Genomic DNA, 16477 nt, shown 5'->3' on the forward strand with positions numbered 1-16477 from the left:
TCCCGGACTCGGCCCGTATAGTCAAAAGTATACAAAGAAAGTACCCGGGGTGTAAACTCATTTCCCGAACGATTTTTTATATTATTATTTCACCACTAAAGCCCATGACACTTGTAGTTTTCAAAAATGTTTTCATTTTTGATGAGACGCTTAATAAAAGATTTTTAATCGCCGGCAAACGAAATCCCGCGATTTCCCGTAAATCCGGGGCTTGGCCCGTATAGTCGAATGTATACAAAGAAAGTACCCAGGAAGTAAACTCATTTCCCGAACGATTTTTTAATTTTTTTTTCACCACTAAAACGCATGAGACTTGTAGTTTTTAAAAATGTTTTCATTTTTGATGAGACGCTGAATAAAAGAAGTTTAATCGCCGGCAAACGAAAACCTGCGATTCCCCGTAAATCTCGGACTCGGCCCGTATAGTCAAAAGTATACAAAGAAAGTACCCGGGGTGTAAACTCATTTCCCGAACGATTTTTTATATTATTATTTCACCACTAAAGCCCATGACACTTGTAGTTTTCAAAAATGTTTTCATTTTTGATGAGACGCTTAATGAAAGAGGTTTAATCGCCGGCAAACGAAAACCCGCGATTTCCCGCAAATCACGGGCTTGGCCCGTATAGTCGAATGTATACAAAGAAAGTACCCTGTGAGTAAACTCATTTCCAGAACGATTTTTTAAATTTATTTTTCACCACTAAAACGCATAAGACTTGTAGTTTTCAAAAATGTTTTCATTTCTGATGAGACGCTGAATAAAAGAAGTTTAATCGCCGGCAAACGAAAACCCGCGATTTCCCGTAAATCCCGGGCTTGGCCCGTATAGTCAAAAGTATACAAAGATAGTACCCAGGGAGTAAACTCATTTCCCGAACGATTTTTTAATTTATTTTTTCACCACTTAAACGCATGAGACTTGTAGTTTTCAAAAATGTTTTCATTTTTTATGAGACGCTGAATAAAAGAAGTTTAATCGCTGACAAACGAAAACCTGCGATTTCCCGTAAATCCCGGACTCGGCCCGTATAGTCAAAAGTAGACAAAGAAAGTACCCAGGGAGTAAACTCATTTCCCGAACGATTTTTTAAATTATTTTTTTACCACTAAAACGCATGAGACTTGTAGTTTTCAGAAATCTTTTCATTTTTGATGAGACGCTTAATGAAAGTGGTTTAATCGCCGGCAAACGAAAACCTGCGATTTCCCGTAAATCCCAGAGTCGGCCCGTGTAGTCAAAAGTATACAAAGAAAGAATCCAGGGTGTAAACTCATTTCTAGAACGATTTTATAAATTATTTTTTCACCACTACAACGCATGAGACTTGTAGTTTTTAAAAATGTTTTCATTTTTGATGAGACGCTGAATAAAATAAGTTTAATTGCCGGCAAACGAAAATCCGCGATTTCCCGTAAATCCCGGTCTCGGCCCGTATAGTCAAAAGTATACAAGGAAAGTACCCAGTGAGTAAACTCATTTCCCTAACGAGGTTTTAAATTATTTTTTCACCACTAAAACGCATGAGACTTGTAGTTTTCAAAAATGTTTTCATTTTTGATGAGACGCTGAATAAAAGAAGTTTAATCGCCGGCAAACGAAAACCTGCGATTTCCCGTAAATCCCGGTCTCGGCCCGTATAGTCAAAAGTATACAAGGAAAGTACACAGTGAGTAAACTCATTTCCCTAACGAATTTTTAAATTATTTTTTCACCACTAAAATGCATGAGACTTGTAGTTTTCAAAAATGTTTTCATTTTTGATGAGACGCTGAATAAAAGAAGTTTAATCGCCGGCAAACGAAAACCTGCGATTTCCCGTAAATCCCGGACTCGGCCCGTGTAGTCAAAAGTATACAAAAAAAGTACCCAGGGTGTAAACTCATTTCCCGAAAGATTTTTTAAATTATTTTTTCACCACTAAAACGCATGAGACTTGTAGTTTTCAAAAATGTTTTCATTTTTGATGAGACGCCGAATAAAAGAAGTTTAATCGCCGGCAAACGAAAACCTGCGATTTCCCGTAAATCCCGGACTCGGCCCGTATAGTCAAAAGTATATAAAGAAAGTACCCATGGAGTAAACTCATTTCCCAAACGATTATTTAAATTATTATTTCACCACTAAAGCCCATGGGACTTGTAGTTTTTAAAAATGTTTTCATTTTTGATGAGACGCTGAATAAATGAAGTTTAATCGCCGGCAATTGAAAACCCGCGATTTCCCGTAAATCCCGGACTCGGCCCGTATAGTCAAAGTATACAAAGAAAGTACCCAGTTAGTAAACTCATTTCCCAAACGATTATTTAAATTATTATTTCACCACTAAAGCCCATGGGACTTGTAGTTTTTAAAAATGTTTTCATTTTTGATGAGACGCTGAATAAATGAAGTTTAATCGCCGGCAATTGAAAACCCGCGATTTCCCGTAAATCCCGGACTCGGCCCGTATAGTCAAAAGTATACAAGGAAAGTACCCAGTGAGTAAACTCATTTCCCGAACGAATTTTTAAATTATTTTTTCACCACTAAAACGCATAAGACTTGTAGTTTTCAGAAATGTTTTCATTTTTGATGAGACGCTTAATGAAAGTGGTTTAATCGCCCGCAAACGAAAACCTGCGATTTCCCGTAATTCCCGGGCTTGGCCCGTATAGTCGAATGTATACAAAGAAAGTACCCTCTGAGTAAACTCATTTCCAAAACGATTTTTTAAATTATTTTTTCACCACTAAAACGCATAAGACTTGTAGTTTTCAAAAATGTTTTCATTTTTGATGAGACGCTGAATAAAAGAAGTTTAATCGCCGGCAAACGAAAACCTGCGAATTCCCGTAAATCCCGGACTCGGCCCGTGTAGTCAAAAGTATACAAAGAAAGTACCCAGGGTGTAAACTCATTTCCCGAAAGATTTTTTAAATTATTTTTTCCCCACTAAAACGCATGAGACTTGTAGTTTTCAAAAATGTTTTCATTTTTGATGAGACGCTGAATAAAAGAAGTTTAATCGCCGGCAAACGAAAACCTGCGATTTCCCGTACATCCCGGACTCGGCCCGTATAGTCAAAAGTATACAAAGAAAGTACCCAGGGAGTAAACTCATTTCCCAAACGATTATTTAAATTATTATTTCACCACTAAAGCCCATGGGACTTGCGGTTTTTAAAAATGTTTTCATTTTTGATGAGACGCTGAATAAAAGAAGTTTAATCGCCGGCAAACGAAAACCCGCGATTTCCCGTAAATCCCGGACTCGGCCCTTATAGTCAAAAGTATACAAGGAAAGTACCCAGTGAGTAAACTCATTTCCCGAACGAATTTTTAAATTATTTTTTCACCACTAAAACGCATGAGACTTGTAGTTTTCAAAAATGTTTTCTTTTTTGATGAGACGCTGAATAAAAGAAGTTTAATCGCCGGTAAACGAAAACCTGCGATTTCCCGTAAATCCCGGACTCGGGCCGTATAGTCAAAAGTATACAAAGAAAGTACCCGGGGTGTAAACACATTTCCCGAACGATTTTTTAAATTATTATTTCACCACTAAAGCCCATGAGACTTGTAGTTTCCAAAAATGTTTTCATTTTTGATGAGACGCTGAATAAAAGAAGTTTAATTGCCGGCAAACGAAAACCCGCGATTTCCCGTAAATCCCGGGCTTGGCCTGTATAGTCGAATGTATACAAAAAAAGTACCCTGTGAGTAAACTCATTTCCGAAACGATTTTTTCAATTATCTTTTCACCACTAAAACGCATGAGACTTGCAGTTTTCAAAAATGTTTTCATTTTTGATGAGACGATTAATAAAAGAGGTCTAATCGCCGACAAACGAAATCCCGCGATTTCTCGTAAATCCCGGGCTTGGCCCGTATAGTCAAATGTATACAAAGAAAGTACCCAGGGAGTAAACTCATTTCCCGAACGATTTTTTAAATTATTTTTTCACCACTAAAACGCATGAGACTTGTAGTTTCCAAAAATGTTTTCATTTTTGATGAGACGCTGAATAAAAGAAGTTTAATCGCTGACAAACGAAAACCTGCGATTTCCCGTAAATCCCGGACTCGGCCCGTATAGTCAAAAGTAGACAAAGAAAGTACCCAGGGAGTAAACTCATTTCCCGAACGATTTTTTAAATTAATTTTTCACCACTAAAACGCATGAGACTTGTAGTTTTCAGAAATCTTTTCATTTTTGATGAGACGCTTAATGAAAGTTGTTTAATCGCCGGCAAACGAAAACCTGTGATTTCCCGTAAATCCCAGACTCAGCCCGTATAGTCAAAAGTATACAAGGAAAGTACCCAGGGTGTAAACTCATTTCTCGAACGATTTTATAAATTCTTTTTTCACCACTACAACGCATGAGACTTGTAGTTTTTAAAAATGTTTTCATTTTTGATGAGACGCTGAATAAAAGAAGTTTAATCGCCGGCAAACGAAAATCCGCGATTTCCCGTAAATCCCGGTCTCGGCCCGTATAGTCAAAAGTATACAAGGAAAGTACCCAGGGTGTAAACTCATTTCTCGAACGATTTTATAAATTCTTTTTTCACCACTACAACGCATGAGACTTGTAGTTTTTAAAAATGTTTTCATTTTTGATGAGACGCTGAATAAAAGAAGTTTAATCGCCGGCAAACGAAAATCCGCGATTTCCCGTAAATCCCGGTCTCGGCCCGTATAGTCAAAAGTATACAAGGAAAGTACCCAGTGAGTAAACTTATTTCCCTAACGAAGTTTTAAATTATTTTTTCACCACTAAAACGCATGAGACTTGTAGTTTTCAAAAATGTTTTCATTTTTGATGAGACGCTGAATAAAAGAAGTTTAATCGCCGGTAAACGAAAACCTGCGATTTCCCGTAAATCCCGGACTCGGGCCGTATAGTCAAAAGTATACAAAGAAAGTACCCGGGGTGTAAACTCATTTCCCGAACGATTTTTTAAATTATTATTTCACCACTAAAGCCCATGAGACTTGTAGTTTTTAAATATGTTTTCATTTTTGATGAGACGCTGAATAAAAGAAGTTTAATTGCCGGCAAACGAAAACCCGCGATTTCCCGTAAATCCCGGGCTTGGCCTGTATAGTCGAATGTATACAAAGAAAGTACCCTGTGAGTAAACTCATTTCCGAAACGATTTTTTCAATATCTTTTCACCACTAAAACGCATGAGACTTGTAGTTTTCAAAAATGTTTTCATTTTTGATGAGACGATTAATAAAAGAGGTTTAATCGCCGACAAACGAAATTCCGCGATTTCCCGTAAATCCCGGGCTTGGCCCGTATAATCAAAAGTATACAAAGATAGTACCCAGGGAGTAAACTCATTTCCCGAACGATTTTTTGATTTATTTTTTCACCACTAAAACGCATGAGTCTTGTAGTTTTCAAAAATGTTTTCATTTTTGATGAGATGCTGAATAAAAGAAGTTTAATCGCCGGCAAACGAAAACCTGCGATTTCCCGTAAATCCCGGACTCGGCCCGTATAGTCAAAAGTATACAAAGAAAGTACCCAGGGAGTAAACTAATTTCCCTAACGAATTTTTAAATTATTATTTCACCACTAAAGCCCATGAGACTTGTAGTTTTCAAAAATGTTTTCATTTTTGATGAGACGCTGAATAAAAGAAGTTTAATCGCTGGCAAACGAAAACCCGCCATTTCCCGTAAACCCCGGGCTTGGCCCGTATAGTCAAAAGTATACAAAGAAAGTACCCGGGGTGTAAACTCATTTCCCAAACAATTATTTAAATTATTATTTCACCACTAAAGCCCATGGGACTTGTGGTTTTTAAAAATGTTTTCATTTTTGATGAGACGTTGAATAAAAGAAGTTTAATCGCCGGCAAACAAAAACCCGCGATTTCCCGTAAATCCCGGACTCGGCCCTTATAGTCAAAAGTATACAAGGAAAGTACCCAGTGAGTAAACTCATTTCCCGAACGAATTTTTAAATTATTTTTTCACCACTAAAACGCATGAGACTTGTAGTTTTCAGAAATGTTTTCATTTTTGATGAGACGCTGAATAAAAAAAGTTTAATCGCCGGCAAACGAAAACCCCCCATTACCCGTAAACCCCGGACTCGGCCAGCATAGTCAAAAGTATACAAAGAAAGTACCCAGGGAGTAAACTCATTTCCCGAACGATTTTTTAAATTATTTTTTCACCACTAAAACGCATGAGACTTGTAGTTTTCAAAAATGTTTTCTTTTTTGATGAGACGCTGAATAAAAGAAGTTTAATCGCCGGTAAACGAAAACCTGCGATTTCCCGTAAATCCCGGACTCGGGCCGTATAGTCAAAAGTATACAAAGAAAGTACCCGGGGTGTAAACTCATTTCCCGAACGATTTTTTAAATTATTATTTCACCACTAAAGCCCATGAGACTTGTAGTTTTTAAATATGATTTCATTTTTGATGAGACGCTGAATAAAAGAAGTTTAATTGCCGGCAAACGAAAACCCGCGATTTCCCGTAAATCCCGGGCTTGGCCTGTATAGTCGAATGTATACAAAGAAAGTACCCTGTGAGTAAACTCATTTCCGAAACGATTTTTTCAATTATCTTTTCACCACTAAAACGCATGAGACTTGCAGTTTTCAAAAATGTTTTCATTTTTGATGAGACGATTAATAAAAGAGGTTTAATCGCCGACAAACGAAATCCCGCGATTTCCCGTAAATCCCGGGCTTGGCCCGTATAGTCGAATGTATACAAAGAAAGTACCCAGGGAGTAAACTCATTTCCCGAACGATTTTTTAAATTTTTTTTTTCACCACTAAAACGCATGAGACTTGTAGTTTTCAAAAATGTTTTCATTTTTGATGATACGCTTAATGAAAGAAGTTTAATCGCCGGCAAACGAAAACCCGCGATTTCCCGAAATTCCCGGGCTTGGCCCGTATAGTCAAAAGTATACAAAGAAAGTACCCGGGGTGTAAACTCATTTCCCAAACGATTATTTAAATTATTATTTCACCACTAAAGCCCATGGGACTTGTGGTTTTTAAAAATGTTTTCATTTTTGATGAGACGCTGAATAAAAGAAGTTTAATCGCCGGCAAACGAAAACCCGCGATTTCCCGTAAATCCCGGACTCGGCCCTTATAGTCAAAAGTATACAAGGAAAGTACCCAGTGAGTAAACTCATTTCCCGAACGAATTTTTAAATTATTTTTTCACCACTAAAACGCATGAGACTTGTAGTTTTCAGAAATGTTTTCATTTTTGATGAGACGCTGAATAAAAAAAGTTTAATCGCCGGCAAACGAAAACCCCCCATTACCCGTAAACCCCGGACTCGGCCAGCATAGTCAAAAGTATACAAAGAAAGTACCCAGGGAGTAAACTCATTTCCCGAACGATTTTTTAAATTATTTTTTCACCACTAAAACGCATGAGACTTGTAGTTTTCAAAAATGTTTTCTTTTTTGATGAGACGCTGAATAAAAGAAGTTTAATCGCCGGTAAACGAAAACCTGCGATTTCCCGTAAATCCCGGACTCGGGCCGTATAGTCAAAAGTATACAAAGAAAGTACCCGGGGTGTAAACTCATTTCCCGAACGATTTTTTAAATTATTATTTCACCACTAAAGCCCATGAGACTTGTAGTTTTTAAATATGATTTCATTTTTGATGAGACGCTGAATAAAAGAAGTTTAATTGCCGGCAAACGAAAACCCGCGATTTCCCGTAAATCCCGGGCTTGGCCTGTATAGTCGAATGTATACAAAGAAAGTACCCTGTGAGTAAACTCATTTCCGAAACGATTTTTTCAATTATCTTTTCACCACTAAAACGCATGAGACTTGCAGTTTTCAAAAATGTTTTCATTTTTGATGAGACGATTAATAAAAGAGGTTTAATCGCCGACAAACGAAATCCCGCGATTTCCCGTAAATCCCGGGCTTGGCCCGTATAGTCGAATGTATACAAAGAAAGTACCCAGGGAGTAAACTCATTTCCCGAACGATTTTTTAAATTTCTTTTTTCACCACTAAAACGCATGAGACTTGTAGTTTTCAAAAATGTTTTCATTTTTGATGATACGCTTAATGAAAGAGGTTTAATCGCCGGCAAACGAAAACCCGCGATTTCCCGAAATTCCCGGGCTTGGCCCGTATAGTCGAATGTATACAAAGAAAGTACCCTGTGAGTAAACTCATTTCCAGAACGATTTTTTAAATTATTTTTTCACCACTAAAAACGCATAAGACTTGTAGTTTTCAAAAATGTTTTCATTTCTGATGAAACGCTGAATAAAAGAAGTTTAATCGCCGGCAAACAAAAACCCGAGATTTCCCGTAAATCCCGGGCTTGGCCCGTATAATCAAAAGTATACAAAGATAGTACCCAGGGAGTAAACTCATTTCCCGAACGATTTTTTGATTTATTTTTTCACCACTAAAACGCATGAGTCTTGTAGTTTTCAAAAATGTTTTCATTTTTGATGAGATGCTGAATAAAAGAAGTTTAATCGCCGGCAAACGAAAACCTGCGATTTCCCGTAAATCCCGGACTCGGCCCGTATAGTCAAAAGTATACAAAGAAAGTACCCAGGGAGTAAACTAATTTCCCTAACGAATTTTTAAATTATTATTTCACCACTAAAGCCCATGAGACTTGTAGTTTTTAAAAATGTTTTCATTTTTGATGAGACGCTGAATAAAAGAAGTTTAATCGCCGGCAAACGAAAACCAGCGATTTCCCGTAAATCCCGGACTCGGCCCGTATAGTGAAAAGTATACAAAGAAAGTACCCAGGGAGTAAACTCATTTCCCGAACGATTTTTTAAATTATCTTTTCACCACTAAAACGCATGAGACTTGTAGTTTTTAAAAATGTTTTCATTTTTGATGAGACGCTGAATAAAAGAAGTTTAATCGCCGGCACACGAAAACCCGCCATTTCCCGTAAACCCCGGACTCGGTCCGTATAATCAAAAGTATACAAAGAAAGTACCCAGGGAGTAAACTCATTTCCCGAACGATTTTTTAAAATATTTTTTCACCACTAAAACGCATGAGACTTGTAGTTTTCAAAATGTTTTCATTTTTGATGAGACGCTTAATGAAGGTGGTTTAATCGCCAGCAAACGAAAACCCGCGATTTCCCGTAAATCCCGGGCTTGGCCCGTATAGTCGAATGTATACAAAGAAAGTACCCTGTGAGTAAACTCATTTCCAAAACGATTTTTTAAATTATCTTTTCACCACTAAAACGCATGAGACTTGTAGTTTTCAAAAATGTTTTCATTTTTGATGAGACGCTGAATAAAAGAAGTTTAATCGCCGGCACACGAAAACCCGCCATTTCCCGGAAACCCCGGACTCGGTCCGTATAATCAAAAGTATACAAAGAAAGTACCCAGGGAGTAAACTCATTTCCCGAACGATTTTTTAAATTATTTTTTCACCACTAAAGCCCATGAGACTTTTAGTTTTTAAAAATGTTTTCATTTTTGATGAGACGCTGAATAAAAGAAGTTTAATCGCCGGCACACGAAAACCCGCCATTTCCCGTAAACCCCGGACTCGGCCCGTATAATCAAAAAGTATACAAAGAAAGTACCCAGGGAGTAAACTCATTTCCCGAACGATTTTTTAAATTATTTTTTCACCACTAAAGCCCATGAGACTTGTAGTTTTTAAAAATGTTTTCATTTTTGATGAGACGCTGAATAAAAGAAGTTTAATCGCCGGCTAACGAAAACCCGCGACTTCCCGTAAATCCCGGACTCGGCCCGTATAGTCAAAAGTATACAAAGAAAGTACCCAGGGAGTAAACTCATTTCCCGAACGATTTTTTAAATTATCTTTTCACCACTAAAACGCAGGAGACTTGTAGTTTTCAAAAATGTTTTCATTTTTGATGAGACGCTGAATAAAAGAAGTTTAATCGCCGGCACACGAAAACCCGCCATTTCCCGTAAACCCCGTACTCGGTCCGTATAATCAAAAGTATACAAAGAAAGTACCCAGGGAGTAAACTCATTTCCCGAACGATTTTTTAAATTATTTTTTCACCACTAAAACGCATGAGACTTGTAGTTTTCAGAAATGTTTTCATTTTTGATGAGACGCTTAATGAAAGTGGTTTAATCGCCGGCAAACGAAAACCCGCGATTTCCCGTAAATCCCGGGCTTGGCCCGTATAGTCGAATGTATACAAAGAAAGTACCCTGTGAGTAAACTCATTTCCAAAACGATTTTTTAAATTATTTTTTCACCACTAAAACGCATGAGACTTGTAGTTTTTAAAAATGTTTTCATTTTTAATGAGACGCTGAATGAAAGAAGTTTAATCGCCGCCAAACGAAAACCTGCGATTTCCCGTAAATCCCGGACTCGGCCCGTATAGTCAAAAGTATACAAAGAAAGTACCCAGGGTGAAAACTCATTTCCCGAACGATTTTTTAAATTATTATTTCACAACTAAAACCCATGAGACTTGTAGTTTTTAAAAATGTTTTCATTTTTGATGAGACGCTGAATAAAAGAAGTTTAATCGCCGGCACACGAAAACCCGCCATTTCCCGTAAACCCCGGACTCGGTCCGTATAATCAAAAGTATACAAAGAAAGTACCCAGGGAGTAAACTCATTTCCCGAACGATTTTTTAAAATATTTTTTCCCCACTAAAACGCATGAGACTTGTAGTTTTCAAAATGTTTTCATTTTTGATGAGACGCTTAATGAAAGTGGTTTAATCGCCAGCAAACGAAAACCCGCGATTTCCCGTAAATCCCGGGCTTGGCCCGTATAGTCGAATGTATACAAAGAAAGTACCCTGTGAGTAAACTCATTTCCAAAACGATTTTTTAAATTATCTTTTCACCACTAAAACGCATGAGACTTGTAGTTTTCAAAAATGTTTTCATTTTTGATGAGACGCTGAATAAAAGAAGTTTAATCGCCGGCACACGAAAACCCGCCATTTCCCGGAAACCCCGGACTCGGTCCGTATAATCAAAAGTATACAAAGAAAGTACCCAGGAAGTAAACTCATTTCCCGAACGATTTTTTAAATTATTTTTTCACCACTAAAGCCCATGAGACTTTTAGTTTTTAAAAATGTTTTCATTTTTGATGAGACGCTGAATAAAAGAAGTTTAATCGCCGGCACACGAAAACCCGCCATTTCCCGTAAACCCCGGACTCGGCCCGTATAATCAAAAGTATACAAAGAAAGTACCCAGGGAGTAAACTCATTTCCCGAACGATTTTTTAAATTATTTTTTCACCACTAAAGCCCATGAGACTTGTAGTTTTTAAAAATGTTTTCATTTTTGATGAGACGCTGAATAAAAGAAGTTTAATCGCCGGCTAACGAAAACCCGCGACTTCCCGTAAATCCCGGACTCGGCCCGTATAGTCAAAAGTATACAAAGAAAGTACCCAGGGAGTAAACTCATTTCCCGAACGATTTTTTAAATTATCTTTTCACCACTAAAACGCAGGAGACTTGTAGTTTTCAAAAATGTTTTCATTTTTGATGAGACGCTGAATAAAAGAAGTTTAATCGCCGGCACACGAAAACCCGCCATTTCCCGTAAACCCCGTACTCGGTCCGTATAATCAAAAGTATACAAAGAAAGTACCCAGGGAGTAAACTCATTTCCCGAACGATTTTTTAAATTATATTTTCACCACTAAAACGCATGAGACTTGTAGTTTTCAGAAATGTTTTCATTTTTGATGAGACGCTTAATGAAAGTGGTTTAATCGCCGGCAAACGAAAACCCGCGATTTCCCGTAAATCCCGGGCTTGGCCCGTATAGTCGAATGTATACAAAGAAAGTACCCTGTGAGTAAACTCATTTCCAAAACGATTTTTTAAATTATTTTTTCACCACTAAAACGCATGAGACTTGTAGTTTTTAAAAATGTTTTCATTTTTAATGAGACGCTGAATGAAAGAAGTTTAATCGCCGCCAAACGAAAACCTGCGATTTCCCGTAAATCCCGGACTCGGCCCGTATAGTCAAAAGTATACAAAGAAAGTACCCAGGGTGAAAACTCATTTCCCGAACGATTTTTTAAATTATTATTTCACAACTAAAACCCATGAGACTTGTAGTTTTTAAAAATGTTTTCATTTTTGATGAGACGCTGAATAAAAGAAGTTTAATCGCCGGAAAACGAAAACCCGCGACTTCCCGTAAATCCCGGACTCGGCCCGTATAGTCAAAAGTATACAAAGAAAGTACCCAGGGAGTAAACTCATTTCCCGAACGATTTTTTAATTTATTTTTTCACCACTAAAACGCATGAGACTTGTAGTTTTCAGAAATGTTTTCATTTTTGATGAGACGCTGAATAAAAAAAGTTTAATAGCCGGCAAACGAAAACCCGCCATTACCCGTAAACCCCGGACTCGGCCAGCATAGTCAAAAGTATACAAAGAAAGTACCCAGGGAGTAAACTCATTTCCCGAACGATTTTTTAAATTATTTTTTCACCACTAAACCGCATGAGACTTGTAGTTTTCAGAAATGTTTTCATTTTTGATGAGACGCTTAATGAAAGTGGTTTAATCGCCGGCAAACGAAAACCCGCGATTTCCCGTAAATCCCGGGCTTGGCCGTATAGTCGAATGTATACAAAGAAAGTACCCTGTGAGTAAACTCATTTCCAAAACGATTTTTTAAATTATTTTTTCACCACTAAAACGCATGAGACTTGTAGTTTTTAAAAATGTTTTCATTTTTAATGAGACGCTGAATGAAAGAAGTTTAATCGCCGCCAAACGAAAACCTGCGATTTCCCGTAAATCCCGGACTCGGCCCGTATAGTCAAAAGTATACAAAGAAAGTACCCAGGGTGAAAACTCATTTCCCGAACGATTTTTTAAATTATTATTTCACAACTAAAACCCATGAGACTTGTAGTTTTTAAAAATGTTTTCATTTTTGATGAGACGCTGAATAAAAGAAGTTTAATCGCCGGAAAACGAAAACCCGCGACTTCCCGTAAATCCCGGACTCGGCCCGTATAGTCAAAAGTATACAAAGAAAGTACCCAGGGAGTAAACTCATTTCCCGAACGATTTTTTAATTTATTTTTTCACCACTAAAACGCATGAGACTTGTAGTTTTCAGATATGTTTTTATTTTTGATGAGACGCTGAATAAAAAAAGTTTAATCGCCGGCAAACGAAAACCCGCCATTACCCGTAAACCCCGGACTCGGCCAGCATAGTCAAAAGTATACAAAGAAAGTACCCAGGGAGTAAACTCATTTCCCGAACGATTTTTTAAATTATTTTTTCACCACTAAAACGCATGAGACTTGTAGTTTTCAAAAATGTTTTCTTTTTTGATGAGACGCTGAATAAAAGAAGTTTAATCGCCGGTAAACGAAAACCTGCGATTTCCCGTAAATCCCGGACTCGGGCCGTATAGTCAAAAGTATACAAAGAAAGTACCCGGGGTGTAAACTCATTTCCCGAACGATTTTTTAAATTATTATTTCACCACTAAAGCCCATGAGACTTGTAGTTTTTAAATATGATTTCATTTTTGATGAGACGCTGAATAAAAGAAGTTTAATTGCCGGCAAACGAAATCCCGCGATTTCCCGTAAATCCGGGGCTTGGCCCGTATAGTCGAATGTATACAAAGAAAGTACCCAGGGAGTAAACTCATTTGCCGAACGATTTTTTAATTTTTTTTTTCACCACTAAAACGCATGAGACTTGTAGTTTTCAAAAATGTTTTCATTTCTGATGAGATGCTGAATAAAAGAAGTTTAATCGCCGGCAAACGAAAACCTGCGATTTCCCGTAAATCCCGGACTCGGCCCGTATAGTCAAAAGTATACAAAGAAAGTACCCAGGGAGTAAACTAATTTCCCTAACAAATTTTTAAATTATTATTTCACCACTAAAGCCCATGAGACTTGTAGTTTTTAAAAATGTTTTCATTTTTGATGAGACGCTGAATAAAAGAAGTTTAATCGCCGGCAAACGAAAACCAGCGATTTCCCGTAAATCCCGGACTCGGCCCGTATAGTCAAAAGTATACAAAGAAAGTACCCAGGGAGTAAACTCATTTCCCGAACGATTTTTTAAATTATCTTTTCACCACTAAAACGCATGAGACTTGTAGTTTTCAAAAATGTTTTCATTTTTGATGAGACGCTGAATAAAAGAAGTTTAATCGCCGGCACACGAAAACCCGCCATTTCCCGTAAACCCCGGACTCGGTCCGTATAATCAAAAGTATACAAAGAAAGTACCCAGGGAGTAAACTCATTTCCCGAACGATTTTTTAAATTATTTTTTCACCACTAAAACGCATGAGACTTGTAGTTTTCAAAATGTTTTCATTTTTGATGAGACGCTTAATGAAAGTGGTTTAATCGCCAGCAAACGAAAACCCGCGATTTCCCGTAAATCCCGGGCTTGTCCCGTACAGTCAAATGTATACAAAGAAAGTACCCTGTGAGTAAACTCATTTCCAAAACGATTTTTTAAATTATCTTTTCACCACTAAAACGCATGAGAATTGTAGTTTTCAAAAATGTTTTCATTTTTGATGAGACGCTGAATAAAAGAAGTTTAATCGCCGGCACACGAAAACCCGCCATTTCCCGGAAACCCCGGACTCGGTCCGTATAATCAAAAGTATACAAAGAAAGTACCCAGGGAGTAAACTCATTTCCCGAACGATTTTTTAAATTATTTTTTCACCACTAAAGCCCATGAGACTTTTAGTTTTTAAAAATGTTTTCATTTTTGATGAGACGCTGAATAAAAGAAGTTTAATCGCCGGCTAACGAAAACCCGCGACTTCCCGTAAACCCCGGACTCGGTCCGTATAATCAAAAGTATACAAAGAAAGTACCCAGGGAGTAAACTCATTTCCCGAACGATTTTTTAAATTATTTTTTCACCACTAAAGCCCATGAGACTTGTAGTTTTTAAAAATGTTTTCATTTTTGATGAGACGCTGAATAAAAGAAGTTTAATCGCCGGCTAACGAAAACCCGCGACTTCCCGTAAATCCCGGACTCGGCCCGTATAGTCAAAAGTATACAAAGAAAGTACCCAGGGAGTAAACTCATTTCCCGAACGATTTTTTAAATTATCTTTTCACCACTAAAACGCAGGAGACTTGTAGTTTTCAAAAATGTTTTCATTTTTCATGAGACGCTGAATAAAAGAAGTTTAATCGCCGGCACACAAAAACCCGCCATTTCCCGTAAACCCCGGACTCGGTCCGTATAATCAAAAGTATACAAAGAAAGTACCCAGGGAGTAAACTCATTTCCCGAACGATTTTTTAAATTATTTTTTCACCACTAAAACGCATGAGACTTGTAGTTTTCAGAAATGTTTTCATTTTTGATGAGACGCTTAATGAAAGTGGTTTAATCGCCGGCAAACGAAAACCCGCGATTTCCCGTAAATCCCGGGCTTGGCCCGTATAGTCGAATGTATACAAAAAAAGTACCCTGTGAGTAAACTCATTTCCAAAACGATTTTTTAAATTATTTTTTCACCACTAAAACGCATGAGACTTGTAGTTTTTAAAAATGTTTTCATTTTTAATGAGACGCTGAATGAAAGAAGTTTAATCGCCGCCAAACGAAAACCTGCGATTTCCCGTAAATCCCGGACTCAGCCCGTATAGTCAAAAGTATACAAAGAAAGTACCCAGGGTGTAAACTCATTTCCCGAACGATTTTTTAAATTATTATTTCACAACTAAAACCCATGAGACTTGTAGTTTTTAAAAATGTTTTCATTTTTGATGAGACGCTGAATAAAAGAAGTTTAATCGCCGGAAAACGAAAACCCGCGACTTCCCGTAAATCCCGGACTCGGCCCGTATAGTCAAAAGTATACAAAGAAAGTACCCAGGGAGTAAACTCATTTCCCGAACGATTTTTTAATTTATTTTTTCACCACTAAAACGCATGAGAATTGTAGTTTTCAAAAATGTTTTCATTTTTGATGAGACTCTGAATAAAAGAAGTTTAATCGCCGGCAAACGAAAACCTGCGATTTCCCGTAAATCCCGGACTCGGCCCGTATAGTCAAAAGTATACAAAGAAAGTACCCAGGGAGTAAACTCATTTCCCAAACGATTTTTTAAATTATTATTTCACCACTAAAGCCCATGAGACTTGTAGTTTTTAAAAATGTTTTCATTTTTGATGAGACGCTGAATAAAAGAAGTTTATACGCTGGCAAACGAAAAGCCGCGATTCCCGTAAATCCCGGACTCGGCCCGTATAGTCAAAAGTATACAAAGAAAGTACCCAGGGAGTAAACTCATTTCCCGAACGATTTTTTAAAATATTTTTTCACCACTAAAACGCATGAGACTTGTAGTTTTCAAAAATGTTTTCATTCTTGATGAGACGCTGAATAAAAGAAGTTTAATCGCCGGCAAACGAAAACCCGCCATTTCCCGTAAACCACGGACTCGGCCCGTATAGTCAAAAGTATACAAAGA

The sequence above is a fragment of the Hydractinia symbiolongicarpus genome, chromosome 13 (assembly GCF_029227915.1).
Source record: "Hydractinia symbiolongicarpus strain clone_291-10 chromosome 13, HSymV2.1, whole genome shotgun sequence".
NCBI classification, from domain to species: domain Eukaryota; kingdom Metazoa; phylum Cnidaria; class Hydrozoa; order Anthoathecata; family Hydractiniidae; genus Hydractinia; species Hydractinia symbiolongicarpus.